An 18496-nucleotide genomic window follows, 5' to 3' on the forward strand; every position below is an offset into this window, starting at 1 on the left:
TTTGGGAGAGTAGACCTAATGCCCACTATAGAAGAGTACACCACTTTGCTCCATTGCTTGAAGATCCAAGTCGACAAAGCCAACTCTAGAGCAGCCAATATCCCGACTTTCTTAAAGAGACTGATGAACATAACTGGAATGAGTGAGCAATGAGTCGCAGCCCAGATTAAACAAAAGGGTGATAGTAAATGTATCACTTAGAAGAGTCTACGGGATTTGATCTTGGTACACCCAGACACAAGGAAATGACATCTTCCCCTTGAGTATTTATGGGTTGGTTATCTTCCCCAAAGCATTAGAGCATATAAAGGATGCAGTTACAGATATGTTCAACCGGCTTGAAAAGAGGGTCACTCCCTCCTTGGCAATATTAGCTAAGACTTTGAGATCTTTGAATGCCTATTGAAGAGTGGGTGAAGGAATATTTATCAGTTGTGCGCAGCTCTTTCTAATCTAGTTCCATAGCCACTTCTGAAAGGCAGAAAAAGTCTTCTTTCGAGTGTTCCCCGAAGACTACTCTCCATCAAAAGAATCTGTGGCTATCCAAAGACGAGACAACATTTCTGAAGAAAAATGAATGAAAATTCTCTAAAGTTTTCGAGACGTAGATGTTTAAAGGTGGTCCCCTTAGATGATTCCCGATGAAATTTTGCATCGATGTGGAAACTTTGATTGGGTCCTCTACTCAGGATATGGGGAGCTGTTGGATATCCTCCTCTACTTGTAATGAAATAGTATAGGTCAAGGCAGATTATTCTAACAACACAAGGGATAGCTCAATGTAAGCTTGCATACAAATATGACAATTACAAAAAGAAAGTCTGTGAAATCTTTAATGCATGGAACCAAACTCATAAAATGAAGAGATTTACCATAAATCCTATGACGACCCCAGAATACAATTAGTGGGGTAAAAGAATCAATGATAATGTCACTTCATTAAATTAAGAAAGCATCTGGCCAATAGAAGAACACTTGCAAGTGATCCAATCTGAATTAGAGATTGTAAAGCAAGACTTTGAAAAGAAGAGTTCGAAGCTAGGGAAAAGGATAGAGAAGTTGGAAGAGGAAAAGATTCAGCTGGGATTAGACGTTGACATCCAAAGGTTAAAAACCAAAAAAATGAGAAAAGGAAAGAACAAGGCTGAGGAGGACTTGAACAGCTTAAAAATGGATTACAAGAAACTTCACTTGTCAATTATAAGGACTATCAAGTTAGGCAAAATGTTGACATAATAGTGGCAGGAAATCCAAGAAGAAAATATTAGAGCTGATCAATGGGAAAGGGAATTCCAAGATGCTTGAGTCTGAGAGGATGCTTTAAAAAGGTATTATTAGAAAGCCAAGATGAAAAGGTTGGATTGAGAGCTCGGGTAGTGAAGTTGGAAAGGTCTTTGCATCAACACTGTAGTTGCAACTCTATGACTAAATTTAGAGCAAGTCTGACTAAGATTGATGAGTTGAAGAGAAAGATAGAAGAGTTTGAGGCTGCACTACAAAATTGTGAACTTTGAATCAAATTTCTAGAAATGAACAATGAACAATAGGAAGAGTAAGTCCAATGCTTTCAGGGTCAGATCAGAGTTAAAGACCATGTTATGGGAGAAGCTTTAGCCCAAGTATGGGAAGTAGCCAACCATTTACAAACGCTAACGGTTCAAGTTGACATACTGAACTTAAAATTCAAATCAAAATCGGAGCGGGGTCGAGAATTAGTTTAGCTTCTTAGGAAAGTTAAAGCTTTGAGCATTAAGGCAAGGCCATATATATAAATTGTATCCGTTTTATGTAAAGAAACTCATTTTCTAGTAAAGTTCTAATAGAATTGAACTGGAATCAATGCCTTTTTTACATGCATTTTTCATTCATTAGCATTACAATTCATTATATGCATTAAATTTCATAAAAAGATCCTAATTAATCAAAATTATGACAATTACCTTGGAAACTACCAGGAATCTACCAACCGAATATCACTATGGTACCTGTAGTAAAACTAGAGTTATAGATCATAGGTTAGAAAGACTAGAACAAATTCAGAGGGACATGCAATATCAGTTGCAAGTACAGTTGCAAGATCATTTAGCTAAGGTGTAATAAGACATGAATGACCAAATACTAGAGTCCTAAAGAGACATAATAAGCCAGTTGACCGAGTTACTAGCTAGAGGATTTGAAAAAGGGAAGAGTGCTACGGTAAACTCTAGAGACGATAACGATGACTCTACATACCCCTAGGCTTCCAAGCCCAACCAGAGACATATCCACGAAGAGTACCTGTCACCATAAGACCATAACAATACCAGGTCTGTACCTTAGGACTGGCGAATTTGTAACGCCCCCACGCCCGAAACCGTCGCCGGAGTCGAGCTTGAGGGGTTACCGAACATAATTTATCAAATTAAGAACTTCAAATCATTTGTTTCTACATTCACAGCTTTCTAACTACCCGAATCACAGTTACAAGAAAAATCATATCTCTAGTTACGAAACTCGAAATCAAGATCCGTAAATTTTCCCTAAATCTAGACTCATATATCTATTTAATAATTTTTTTCTAGAATTTTTGGTTGGGCCAATTAGTACAGTTTATTAGTTAAATTCTCCCCTGTTTCAGGGTTCAACTGCTCTAACCTCTGTGTATTATGAATCAGATATTTCTCTATACAGAAATTAAATGACTATGAGGTTTATTTCTCTTAAAACTAGACTCAATAAAGAACCTATAAATATAAATAAAAACTTCTAATTATTTTTGTAAAATTTATTATGAATTTTTAAAGTCAGAACAGGGGATCTAGAAATCACTCTGGCCTTGTTTCACAAAAGTTTAAATATCTCATAAAATATAATTTATATGCCTGTTTTGTTCAATCCACATGAAAATAGACTCATTAAGATTCAATTTCATAACTTACTCATCATTTAGTTCCATTTATACTATTTTTAGTGATTTTTCAAATTCATGTCATTGCTGCAGCAATATTCTGTTTTAAGGCAAGTTTCATCTTTCCATGAATTTTTATGAACTACATAACCTATTAAACTTCCATAATATCAAACATGATCTAAATTAGCCATCACCATGACTTATCAATATCAAACATTTTCTCAACCAAACATGGCCATATCATAAAATTATTTACACAAAATAAGTATATTGCTATACATGCCATACTTAAGTTTTACAAGCCATTTACCCAGATGAAAGTCCTTTGGATAGTGTGATCGAACCTTCGACCCGTCCCGATTCTCGAAATGGCTTGTTCAAAACTACAGTAAATAAAGACGAGGGAGTAAGCATAAATGCTTAGTAAGTTCATATGTAAATAACAAGTAACATAACAATACAAATATACCAAACAACTTTAGCATGGTATCACCAAAACATATGTCATATTTCTAAACATCATTCATCATCTTACCACCTTATCGTTGTTGTATCTATTTTCAACCCGAGGGTTAAGAACATACCTGTCCAAAGTGTCTATTTCACAACACTTACCAAAACGTCACTTGCATCTTAAGTGTTCTTCCATTTCACTAGAAATTTCACCCGTTGAACACATCGAATACAACTCGGATACGGATAATTTGCACATAAGTGCCTCATATGTAATCAAGAAATCATGTAACCCGCCCCTAAGTGAACTCGGACTCAACTCAACGAGCTCGGGCGTTTGCATCCATAAGTGAACTCGGGCTCAACTCAACGAGTTCGGATGCCTAGTTACATCTCACGAACTCGGACTCAACTCAACGAGTTCGGACATTCGCATCCATAGGTGAACTCGGACTCAACTCAACGAGTTCGGATGCTCAACCATCCTAGTGACATGTCACTTGTATCCTAATCTATTCCTAAGGTTCAAACGGGCGTTTTCCTCGATCACACATCTTTTCCGTCTTCCACGGAATATCGAAATCGGTACTCCGATGATAGTTCATACTCATCAAGTAATTCACATAATTACATATTATTCAACAATAACCACAAAGCATAATATTTCATGATAATAATCAGCATCATATCATATAAACAACATTAAATTGCTTAAAATGACAATTATGTTACTACATTTACACATGAACTTACCTTGGTACCAAAATATAAAGATTTTGCAATTTAGTCCATAATCTTTTCTTTTCCTCGATCGCGACTTGAATCTCATTTTTCTTGATCTATAATACCAAATTAATCTTATTTAATACATACATTCATCAAAACAGCATTTAATACGAACTTTGGAAAAATTACACTTTTGCCCCTAAACTTTTGCATAATTACACTTTTGCCCCTAGGCTCGGGAATTAAACTTTATTCCTTATTCTTATGTTTTATAACATGCTGATCATTTTTCCCTTCTATGGCAACATCAAATTCTCTCTTTAACATATACTTGTGACTATTAGGTATTTTTGTCGATTAAGCCCTTTTACTCGTTTTCACTCAAAACCGAGTAGCACAAGTTGTCTAACATAATTTAAAACCTCATATTCTATCATAAAACATCAAAATACACAAATTTCACCTATGGGTATTTTTCCAAATATAAACCCTAGGTTGAATTATTGCTAACATAAGCTTAATCGAGCTACCGAGATTCCAAAAACGTAAAGAACATTAAAAACCGGGCTTGGAATCACTTACTATGGAGCTTGGAAGCTTGAAACAAACCCTAGCTATGGAGAACCCTTGAAATTTCGGCCTAATGAAGAAGATGGACAAAAATTGGCTTTTAATTTTGTTTTTAATTCATTTTAATAACTAAATGACCAAAATACCTTTACTACTAAACTTTCCAAAAATTCCTTCCATGTCCTAATTTTGTCCATGAACTTAAAATTGGTCAAATTGCTATTTAAGACCTCCTCATTAATATTCCAAAACAATTTCGTACTAAAAACTTCTAGAATGCAAGTTTTGCAACTTATTCGATTTAGTCCCTACTTTCAATTTAAGCACTTTAGGCATAGAATTTCATCACGAAATTTTCACACAATCATGCAATCATATCATAATCATCAAAATAATTATAAAATTATTATTTCTATCTCGGATTTGTGGTCACGAAACCACTATTCGATTAAGCCCTAATTCAGATATTACAACTCTCCCCTTTTAAGGATTTTCGTCCTCGAAAATCTTACCCAGAAACAGTGTGGATATTGGTTTTCATAGTTTCTTCAGGTTCCCATGTAGTCTCTTCTACCCCATGCTTTTGCCACAACACTTTCACAAGTGCAACACTTTTATTTCTTAGTTGTTTGACTTCTCGAGCTAAAATCTTAATCGGTTCTTCTTCATAAGTCATATCCGGTCGTAGTTTAACTTCTGTCGGTGAAATTATATGTGAAGGATCCGAATGATACCGACGTAACATAGATACATGAAACACATCATGAATCTTCTCTAATTCAGATGGTAACGCTAGCCGATATGCTATCGGTCCAACTTTTTCAATTATTTCATACGATCTAATAAAACGCGGACTTAACTTGCCCTTTCGTCCAAATCTAAGGACTTTCTTCCATGGAGACACTTTCAAAAATACCTTATCACCAACTTGAAACTCCATTTCTCTTCGTTTCAAATCCGCATAAGATTTCTATCTATCTAAAGCAGCTTTCAAACAATCTCGAATCACTTTCACCTTTTCTTCGGTTTCTTTTATTAAATCAACTCCATAAATCTGACTTTCCTTGAGTTCAGTCCAATACAATGGCGTCCGACATTTACGACCATATAATGCTTCATAAGGTGCCATCTTCAAACTTGTCTGATAACTATTATTATAAGCAAATTCTACCAATGGTAAGTACCTTTCCCAACTATCTTGAAATTCCAATACGCAACATCCGAGCATGTCTTCAAGAATCAATTACTCTCTCCGATTGTCCATCGGTTTGATGATGAAAGCGGTCTTGAAATTTAACTTTGTACCTAATGCTTCTTGCAACTTTTTCCAAAACTGTGAGATAAACCTCGGATCTCTATCCGAAATGATTGACAAAGGTATCCCATGAAGTCTAACAATCTCTCGGATATACAATTCAGCTAACTTATTAAGAGAATAATCTGTACGTACCTGAATAAATGAGCCGATTTAGTCAGTCTATCAACTATTGCCCAGATGGCATTTTTCTTCCCTGGAGTTAATGGCAACCCTGATATAAAATCCATAGTAATCCTATCCCATTTCCATTCAGGAACCATAATAGGCTAAAGTAATCCCGAAGGTACCTGGTGTTCAGCTTTCACTTGTTGACAAACTAAGCACTTTAATACAAACTCGGAAATATCTCTTTTCATTCCACTCCACCAGTACATTTTCTTCAAGTCATTATACATCTTCGTACTGCCCGGATGAACCGCCAAACAACTATTATGTGCTTCATGCAAAATCTTTTGAATCAACTTATCATTTTTCGATACACAAATCTGATTTTTAAACATCAAACAACCATCAGAACCGATTCTGAAATTTGATCCCGTCTCAGCTTCACACTGTTTTCTTTTGGCTAGCAAATCTTGATCATTTTTTTGAGCTTCAAAAATCCCTTGTAAAAACATCGGTCTTGCTCTTAACTCTACTAGAATCGAACCGTCATCTGAAATTTTCAACTGAGTGTTCATAACTCTCAAAGCAAATAATAAATTTCTGCTTAAAGCATCGGCAACCACATTCGCTTTTTCCGGATGATAATCGATAACAAGCTCGTAATCTTTCAATAACTCTAACCATCTCCGCTGTCTCAAATTCAAGTCTTTTTGTGACATCAAGTATTTAAGACTTTTGTGATCAGTATATACTCGGCACTTTTCACCATACAAATAATGTCGCCAAATCCTCAAAGCAAACACCACTGCAGCCAATTCCAAATCGTGAGTAGGATAATTCCTCTCATGAGGTTTTAACTGTCTCGAAGCATAAGCCACCACTTTTCCTTCTTGCATGAGTACACACACCAAACCATTTAGAGAAGCATCACTATACACCACAAATTCTTTACAGATTCGGGTTGTATCAACACCGGTGCTTCATTAATAACTTTTCAATTCTTCAAACTCGTTGACATTCTTCCGACCATTCAAATTTAACATCCTTTCGAGTAGTCTAGTCATAGGAGCAGCAATTATAGAAAATCCATTTACGAACCATGAAAATACCCAGCTAGCCCCAAGAAACTTCTAACTTCGCCACGTTTTTGGTGGTTTCCAATCAACAATGGCTGAAATTTTTCTAGGATCAACCCAGTATACCATCACCAAACAATATGACCCAAAAATCCAACTTCCGGAGCCAAAATTCACTTTTACTAAACTTAGCATACAGTTGCTTATCTCTCAAAGTTTGCAAAACTATCCTCAAATGCTCAAGATGCTCATCTCATCTTTTGAATAAATTAAAATATCATCTATAAACACCACAACAAATCTGTCCAGGTATGGCCGAAATATGCGATTCATTAAGTCCATAAACACAGCAGGAGTATTTGTCAACCCGAACGGCATAACTAAAAATTCATAATGACCGTACCTTGTTCTAAAAGCAGTTTTAGGCACATCTGACTCTTTTACTCACAGCTGATAATACCCAGATCTCAAGTCAATCTTTGAAAACCATGTCGCTCCTTTTAGCTGATCAAACAAATCATCAATTCTCGGCAACGGATACTTGTTTTTGATTGTCACCTTGTTTAACTGCCGATAATCAACACATAATCTCATAGAACCATCCTTCTTTTTCACAAATAACACGGGAGCACCCCAAGGTGAAAAACTCTATCTCACAAAGCCTTTATCAGTCAACTCTTGTAATTGGGACTTTAATTCTTTCAACTCTGTTGGTGCCATTCTATATGGAGCAATCGAGATCGGAGCTGTTCCCGGTATCAAATCTATACCAAATTCTACTTCCCGACCGAGGTAAACCCGTAATTCTTCCAAAATACGTCGCAAATTCACACACAACAGTAATCGATTCAACTTTCTTTTAACTTCTTTTGTATTAATTACATACGCCAAATAAGCTTCATAACCCTTTCTCAAATATCTACGAGCCGACATCAAGAAATCATACTAGATAATGCCTCGATTTGTCCGCTCAACCCAGAATTTCACCACTTTCACACTTTAATTCTATAACCTTTTCTTTGCAATTTATTATAGCATCATGCAATGTCAACCAATCCATACCCAAAATAACATCAAATTCATCAAACGACAACAACATCAAGTCGGCCGAAAAGTAATGACCCCGAATCATTAAAGGGCATTTCTTACTTACTTTATCAACTATCACGCATTTGCCTAGTGGATTCGACACTCTAATCATAAATTCTGTGTTCTCAACAGGTATATTCATACTAGACACCAGTTTCATGCATACATATGAATGAGTAGAACCAGGATCAATCAAAGCAATAACATTAATATCATAAATAGAAAATGTACCGGTAATCACATCGGGTGAGGAAGCATCTTCACGCGCTTTAATAACATAAGTTCTAGCCGAGCTCTTCCTCGATCTAATCACGCATCTCGGCTACATTCTTATCGCTTGTTTCACTTCCACTTTTCTCGGATACCTTCCCTCGAGTCCGCACCACTAGATTTTACATTTCAAATTTTTCTTTCTCACTCTCTGGCGTCTCTAATAAAATGATTCGAGAACCACATCGAAAACATTCATCCGCTTCTGCACGGACCAAAATGATTTCTACCACACCGCTGGCATTTCGGGTTTAACAAATCTCGTATTTCCACACTAGCCGCAGTATAGTCCGAGATTTAGGACCCATATTTCGCTTCTTAAAATTTCCATATGATTGCCTAGCTGAAACTTGGGAACGAATATTCATATTTCTTGACTTTTCGGTTTCTTTGTGAGGGTGCATTACTCATTGGTCTTTTCTTCCAATTTCGTGTTTGATTCTACCTTTTCTTTTCCTTCAAGAGTTCTTCAAATTTTACAAGGTCGATCAACTAGTACTACCATTTCTTTCAGTTCAAGGATCCCGACAAATACCTTAATGTCTTCGTTGAGCCCGTCTTCAAATCGTCGGCACATCTTGGCTTCTGTAGGAACATATTCCCGCATATTTACTCAATCGAACAAACTCTCTTTCATATTCGAGACTGTCATATTACCTTGCTTCACTCAAGAAACTCTTTACATTTCGATCAATAAATCATTCACTAATATATTTCTTCCAAACTCTTCTTGAAAGAATTCCTGTGTTACCCTCTCGCTCGGTACCACCAAATCAAAGTCTTCCACCAATTATAGGCTGAATCTCTCAACAAAGATGTAGCACATTTCAAACATTCTTCGTGTACAAGATAATTCATCAAATACCGAATGTAATTTTCAAGCCGTAACTCGCTTTCTACATCATCATCAATATTTGCTCTAAATTCTTCAGCCCCTTGTTTATGAATTCTATCAACGGGGGTTCTATGAAATTTTATCATATCCACTCCTTGAGGCATCGGAGGCATAGGTTGAGGAATTGGGGGAGGTGGGGGAGGTCATACATTTGGGTTCGTACGAACAAACTTAGTGTACCATGCACTCATCATTTGGAGAAAGGCTTCCGGATCCCTTTCTCCTCCTCCCGACCAACAAGAGGAGGTGGGTTTTCATCGGCCACGCCCCTTCAAATGGAGTCATGATTACTCTCTACTTCATCTCGCCACACTGGATCGGGATCCATTTACTATATAAAATCATTTAAAAGGTCGTGATCGTCACACTATCACAATTCATACATATGGCATGTATAGCAAAATCCGTACATACAACACGTAGTCCGAGAACCGACTAAACCTGCTCTGATACCACTAAATGTAACGCCCCCACGCCCGAAACCGTCATCAGAGTCGAGCTTGAGGGGTTACCGAACATAATTTATCAAATTAAGAACTTCAAATCATTTGTTTCTACATTCACAGCTTTCTAACTACCCGCGTCACAGTTACAAGAAAAATCATATCTCGAGTTACGAAACTTGAAATCAAGATCCGTAAATTTTCCCTAAATCTAGACTCATATATCTATTTACTAATTTTTTTCTATAATTTTTGGTTGGGCAAATTAGTACAGTTTATTAGTTAAATTCTCCCCTATTTTAGGGTTCGACTGCTCTGACCTCTGTGTATTACGAATCAGATATTTCTCTATACAGAAATTAAATGACTATGAGGTTTGTTTCTCTTAAAACTAGACTCAATAAAGAACCTGTACATATAAATAAAAACTTCTAATTATTTTTGTAAAATTTATTATGATTTTTAAAGTCAGAACAGGGGATCCAGAAATCACTCTGGCCTTGTTTCACAAAAGTTTAAATATCTCATAAAATATAATTTATATGCCTGTTTTGTTCAATCCACATGAAAATAGACTCATTAAGATTAAATTTCATAACTTACTCATCATTTAGTTCCATTTATACTATTTTTAGTGATTTTTCAAATTCATGTCATTGCTGCAGCAATATTCTGTTTTAAGGCAAGTTTCATCTTTCCATGAATTTTTATGAACTAGATAACCTATTAAACTTCCATAATATCAAACATGATCTAAATTAGACATCACCATGAATTATCAATATCAAACATTTTCTCAACCAAACATGGCCATATCATAAAATTATTTACACAAAATAAGTATATTGCTATACATGCCATACTTAAGTTTTACAAGCCATTTACCCAGATGAAAGTCCTTTGGATAGTGTGATCGAACCTTTGATTCGTCCCGATTCTGAGTTGGCTTGTTCAAAACTACAGTAAATAAAGAGGAGGAGTAAGCATAAATGCTTAGTAAGTTCATATGTAAATAACAAGTAACATAACAATACAAATATACCAAACAACTTTAGCATGGTATCACCAAAACATATGTCATATTTCTAAACATCATTCATCATCTTACCACCTTATCGTTGTTGTATCTATTTTCAACCCGAGGGTTAAGAACATACCTGTCCAAAGTGTCCATTTCACAACACTTACCAAAACGTCACTTGTATCTTAAGTGTTCTTCCATTTCACTAGAAATTTCACCCGTTGAACACATCGGAATACAACTCGGATACACGGATAATTTGCACATAAGTGCCTCATATGTAATCAATAAATCATGTAACCCGCCCCTAAGTGAACTCGGACTCAACTCAACGAGCTTGGGCGTTCGCATCCATAAGTGAACTCGGACTCAACTCAACGAGTTCGGATGCCTAGTTACATCTCACGAACTCGGACTCAACTCAACGAGTTCGGACATTCGCATCCATAGGTGAACTCGGACTCAACTCAACGAGTTCGGATGCTCAACCATCCTAGTGACATGTCACTTGTATCCTAATCTATTCCTAAGGTTCAAACGGGCGTTTTCCTCGATCACACATCTTTGCCGTCTTCCACGGAATATCGAAATCGGTACTTCGGTGATAGTTCATACTCATCAAGTAATTCACATAATTACATATTATTCAACAATAACCATAAAGCATAATATTTCATGATAATAATCAGCATCATCTCATATAAACAACATTAAATTGCTTAAAATGACAATTATGTTACTACATTTACACATGAACTTACCTTGGTACCAAAATATAAAGATTTTGCAATTTAGTCCACAATCTTTTCTTTTCCTCGATCGCGACTTGAATCTCGCTTTTTCTTGATCTATAATACCAAATTAATCTTATTTAATACATACATTCATCAAAACAGCATTTAATACGAACTTTGGAAAAATTACACTTTTGCCCCTAAACTTTTGCATAATTACACTTTTGCCCCTAGGCTCGGGAATTAAACTTTATTCCTTATTCTTATGTTTTATAACATGCTGATCATTTTTCCTTCTATGGCAACATCAAATTTCTCTCTAACATATACTTGTGACTATTAGGTATTTTTGTCGATTAAGCCATTTTACTCGTTTTCACTCAAAACCGAGTAGCACAAGTTGTCTAACATAATTTAAAACCTCATATTATATCATAAAACATCAAAATACGCAAATTTCACCTATGAGTATTTTTCCAAATATAAACCCTAGGTTGAATTATTGTTAACATAAGCTTAATCGAACTCATGGATTCCAAAATGTAAAGAACATTAAAAGCGGGCTTGGAATCACTTACTATGGAGCTTGGAAGCTTGAAACAAACCCTAGCTATGGAGAACCCTTGAAATTTCGGCCTAATGAAGAAGATGGACAAAATTGGCTTTTAATTTTGTTTTAATTCATTTTAATAACTAAATGACCAAAATACCCTTACTACTAAACTTTCCAAAATTCCTTCCATGTCCTAATTTTGTCCATGAACTTAATATTGGTCAAATTGCTATTTAAGACCTCCTTATTAATATTCCAAAACAATTTCATACTAAAAACTTCTAGAATGCAAGTTTTGCAACTTATTCGATTTAGTCCCTACTTTCAATTTAAGCACTTTAGGCATAGAATTTCATCACGAAATTTTCACACAATCATGCAATCATATCATAATCATAAAAATAATTATAAAATTATTATTTCTATCTCAGATTTGTGGTCACGAAACCACTATTCCGATTAAGCCCTAATTCAGGATATTACAGAATTACCCAATGGGTTCAAGTTCTAACCCTGGAGATAGTCCAACCAACCCCATTGTTCCAGATTTGTACAACATGGCGAAAATGGAGAAGACAAGAGTAGAACTTCCAAAACAGCTGGAAGATCGGTGCAAGTGGTTGGAAGAGAAATTCAGAGCTATGTAGAATGCTGGCTACCTTTGTGGGGTCGATGCTAAGGAATTGAGTTTGGTCCCAGATCTAGTACTCCCACCAAAATTTAAAACTCTAGAATTCAAAAAATACAATTGGACTAGTTGCCTTAAGGTCCATATCACAATGTTTTGCCGAAGAATGACTAAATACGTCAACAATGACCAATTGTTAATCTATTGTTTCTAAAATTGCTTGATTGGGTCGGCTACTAAATTGTACAATCAGTTCAGCCATTCTAGGATTACTTCATTGAAACATTTGGCACAGGCCTTCATGAAACAGTATAGCCATGTGGTTGATATGACGCTTGATAGAATTACACTACAAAACATGGAAAAAAAGTCAAAAAAAAAGCTTCAGGCAATACGTCCAACGGCGGAGAGATGTGGCAACACAAGTTCAACCACCTCTTCTGGAAAAGAAAACGACAATACTTTTTGTGAACACCTTGAAATCCTCATTTATCAACCATATGCTGGGGAGAAATGATTGAGGATGCAATAAGGAGTGGAAAAATAGACACAGGGGAAAATGCTAAAAAGACTGCCCTGAGAAAGAAAAAGAACAAAGTAAAAACCGCGTGTGTGTACAATAAGGGTTATTCAAAATTGGTCATAGTGTCGCAACCTAGGACCATGAGGACTAGCCATCAGGGCCCTTCGAGGCAAAAACCCAATTCAAGGCCAAACACAGAAAAACTCCAATTCACCCCTATCTCGATGACATATGGAAAATTGTATCAGAATCTATTCAACGCGCATGTAGTATCGCTATTTTACTTAAAGCCCATGCAACCTCCATTCCCAAAGTGGTATAATGAGAATGCTTAGTGCAAGTACCACACAGGGATAACGAGACACTCGATTGAAAACTACATTGCATTCAAAAAATTAATTGAAAGGTTTATCAAGATGGGGATTGTAAGGTTCGATGATCCTTCAATGCCTAATATGGCTGGAAATCCATCACCCAGTCATCCTGACCAAGTGGTAAACGTGATAATTAAGAGGGGGAGGAGGACTAAAACCAATGTTGCGGAGGTGAAATCTCCTCTAAAATAGGTTTGGGAAAAAATGATAGATGTGGGCTTCACCATTCAAGATTTGTAGAAGGTACCAAAAGTAGTGAAGAGTTACTGTGAGTTTCATGATGTGAAAGGTCATGAAATCTAAGAGTGCACTGAATTCAGAGCTCTAGTACAAAGTCTGATGGACAGCAAAGAGTTGGAATTCGTCCTTATTTCCTCGAAAGTATTCTGAATAATTGGACTACGGAAGAGATCCCTGTAGTTTTTAGGACTATTTTAAAGTAATGTTCAAAACATACCTATTGCCCTAAGCTTGGAAGCAATAAGGATTCTTTTGTAAAATAGGCGCATGTCCATTATCTTTACTTCAATGAAAATAATGCATTTTATGTCCCACTTGGCAAACATTCTAGTATTTTCTTCCCTATTTCATTCATACTCATACCATACAAATAATCATCCTTTAATTTATTTGTTCTTTGGATATTCTTTTATTCCTATAATAGGTCCCCAGATATTAATGATACGAGTGATGCTGCTGCTGACTCAGAGTCTCCTTTTGAGTAGGATATGTGTCCAGGGGAAACTCAGGACTTTGAAGATGATTGAGATTGTAACTTGTCTCCTGATTTCTTAAGGATGAAAGAGCAAGATGAGAAACAAGTCTTACCTTACAAAGAGTCAGTGGAAATTGTGAGCTTAAGGGATGAACAAGAGAAGAAAGAGGTGAAAATCGAGACTTGCATCACTGCAGAAACAAGGCAAGACCTCATTGGGTTACTCCAAGAACTCAAAGATGTTTTCGCATGGTCATATCAAGACATGTCTGGTCTAAGTACTGATATCGTGGTACACCAGCTTTCCATAAAGGAAGAATGCAAGTCAGTTCAGTAGAAACTTTGAAGGATGAGGCCAGACGTACTATTGAAAATAAAAAAAGAGGTCAAGAAACAGTTTGATGCTAGTTTCTAGCAAGTGGTCAAATATTCGGAGTAGGTAGCCAATATAGCCCTTGTCCCTAAGAAAGATGGGAAAGTGCGAATGTGTGTACACTACAGGGATTTAAATAATGCTAGCCCGAAGTACAATTTCTCGTTGCCCCATATTGATACCTTAGTCAACAACACGAAAGGTCATTCATTATTTTCCTTCATGGACGGTTTCTCTAAATATAACCAGATAAAGATGCACTCTAAAGATATGGAGAAGACCACATTCGTAACAATTTAGGGAACATTTTGTTATAAAGTGATGCCATTTGGATTGAAAAATGTAGGAGCAACATATCAAAAAGTCATGGTGACTTTGTTTCATGATATGATGCACAAAGAAATTGAGGTTTATGTTGATGATATGATCGCTAAATCTCAAACAAAGAGTGAGCATGTGAAAGTCTTGAGGAAGTTGTTCTTAAGGTTGAAGAAATTCCAGTTAAAGTTGAACCCAAGAAAATACACTTTCAGGGCCATGTCGGGTAAATTGTTAGGATTTGTAGTCAACAAGAAAGGGATCAAGGCTGACCCAGATAAAGTCAAGGCCATACAGGATTTACCACCACCGCGTACCCAAAAAGAGGTTAGGAATTTCTTAAGGAGATTAAATTACATTACACGGTTCATTTCACAACTCACCGAGAAATGTGACCCCATATTTCATCTCTTTAAGAAACATGATCTAGGTGTATGGGATGAGGAATGTCAGAAGGCCTTTCAAAAAATGAAACATTATTTGCCCAATGCCCAGTGCTGATGCCACCTAACCCAAATAAACCACTTGTAACACCCTTAACCCGTATTCATCATCGGAATAGGGTTACGAGATATTACCGATCAAATCATAACACATAGCTAACATTTATCAATCTTAAGCAATCATTCACATACATCATTCAATACAATCACATTGTCTCTTATAAAGGCCTACGCGGCCTTAAACATGCTCTAGAAATGGTTCAGGATTAAACCGATAACATACGAAAATTTTGGAAAACTTAGTAATTTTTCAATCATATAAGGGTACACAACCGTGTGAACAGGCAGTGTGCCTCACACGGCTAGTAGACACGCCTGTGTCTTAGGCCGTGTGGAAACAGGGCATGCATAGTGACTTGTATCACACGGCCGAGGACACGCCCATGTGCCAGGCCGTGCAAAAATTAGAGGATATACTGAATTGGCTCACACGGCCAACCACACGTCTATATGTTCAGTCCGTGTGCCCTACGAAATGGCCACACACGCCTATGTGCTAGGCCATGTGCCATTTAGGGGTGTATACTGACTTATACCACACGGTCAACTACACGCCCGTGTGTGAGACCATGTGAAGCATACTGACTTCAATTCAATTTCAACACCAAGGGACACACAACTGTGTAGCATGACCCTGTGTCGCACACGGCTGAGACACAGGGTCGTGTCTTTGCCTGTGTAAACAAAAATAGGCCATTTGCAACACATTTTGCATATACCTACACAAGCTTATATGGTATCATTTTAAGTCACAAATATGCAGCCAAAGTTCATCAACCAATACATAAACATACCAAATCCATATCAACCATTCAATACTCAAATCCATATTATTTACCTATTCAAATATCAAGCTATTTAACTTGATTTTCTAAGCATAATTCACATGTATAATTCATTGGACAAAACCAATCCAAACATACATACCAATTCAATCCCATTCATTCATTATAGGTCTATTACTAAACATTATAAGTATATCCATTTGCACATTTATAAGCATCATCAAGTTCATCATTTTATGCCAACTCAATTAGCCAAAATACATATACATCAAACATAACAAAGTGACTCAAGCCTATACATGCCATATACCATATATACATAACTTCAAAAGTACCAAAATAGATGATTGAAAGTACGATGAAGTCTCTGACGATTCCCAGATCCAAGCTAGCTTCGTAAATCTATAGAACATTGAAAATTAAATAGAGTAAGCTATAAAGCTTAGTAAGTTCGTGCGTTAATATGAAAGAATTATAACATTCATTAACAATTCAAAATAGATAGTATTATAGACATTTAAGTCATCAATTCACAAGCTAATATAAGGTTTATCCATCTCATCATTCATCAATTCTCAACTTTCACTAGTTCGATATTCAAATAGTTTTCTGTACATACTTGTACCGAGACATTTCTATTTCTCATCAATCTTTTATCAAACCACTTCGTTTCATAATTGCTTACAATACAGTTTCATTGATTTTCCGATGCCATAGTCCAACTATGGTCTTTCATATATTCATTGCCAAGACCCTACCGTGGTCTTTCGTTCACATGCCATAACCCAGTTATGGTCCTATTATTCGATTGCGATAGTCCAGCTATGGTCTTACTCATCATCTAGCCTTACTCAACTCGTACATTTCTTTTAATATCTCAATATTCATCTAATAGAATAAATAGATACATATAAGTTCATTTATACAAACTTACCTCGTATACGGAATTGACGGATTGGATCGATTACTCGATAACCTTGCTTTTCCCCCGATCTAAATCCTAATTCTTTCTTTCTTGATTTATATGTATTCAAAATTAATCCATTGAATCACCAACTCATTCAATTTAGTCCAAAAATATACATTTGGGCATTTTTACACATTAACCCCTAAGCTTTCACATTTAATCTATTTAGACCGTATTTCACAAATATACAAAATTCACACAATTCAACCAAATACATGCTAGCCGAATGTCATAGAGACCTCTAAAAGCCCATAAGTTTCATTTATTTCACATTTCAACCCCTCAATTTACATATTTCACAATTTAATCCCTTTTTGACATTTTTGTCAAAAATCACTTTACAAAACTATTGAATCTATCAACAGATAATCATTTTCCATTATCAAACATTCAAAAGCTCAAGTATTCATCAATGGCACTTCACACAATCATTAACAAATTCAAAAATTAAGGCAGGGGCTAGCTAGAATACGAAGCAACGATAATAAAAACATAGAAATCATCAAAAATCGAGCTAAAACCATACCTTACTCAAACCAAGAATGTACCGAACCCTAGATGGACATAGAAGCTTTCTTTTTCTCATCAAAATTTGACTAAAATATGATGATAAAACATAATTTTGATTTTGGTTTTATTTATTATATCATTTATTAACTAATTACATTATTAACCTTATTAATAAACATATAAAATCTCATAATGGACGTCCATTAATGTCCATCAACATTATCAATGGTCTAATTACCATTTAAGGCCATCATATTTAAAAGCAAAGGCTATTTGAAACCTTTAACTAATAGCATGCAACTTTTACATTTTACGCAATTAAGTCATTTTTCTCTAGTTGAGCTATTAAATGATAAAATTAGCTCACAAAATTTTTACACATACATACTATCATGATGTAAACACATAAAATAATATTAAAAATAATTTTTTGACATCGTATTTGTGCTTCCAAAACCATTGTTCTGATTTAGCTCAAAAACGGGTTGTTACAACACTGATACTATACTTGGCAGTATTTGGAAATTTTACGGGATATGTAATAGGCCAACATGATGAGTCAGAGAGGAAAGAAAAAGAAATCTATTACCACAGCAAGAAGTTCACTGATGCGAGACAATATACTCATCAATTGAGAAGCTGTGTTGTGCCTTAGTC

The sequence above is a fragment of the Gossypium arboreum genome, chromosome 11 (genome assembly GCF_025698485.1).
Source record: "Gossypium arboreum isolate Shixiya-1 chromosome 11, ASM2569848v2, whole genome shotgun sequence".
NCBI lineage: Eukaryota > Viridiplantae > Streptophyta > Magnoliopsida > Malvales > Malvaceae > Gossypium > Gossypium arboreum.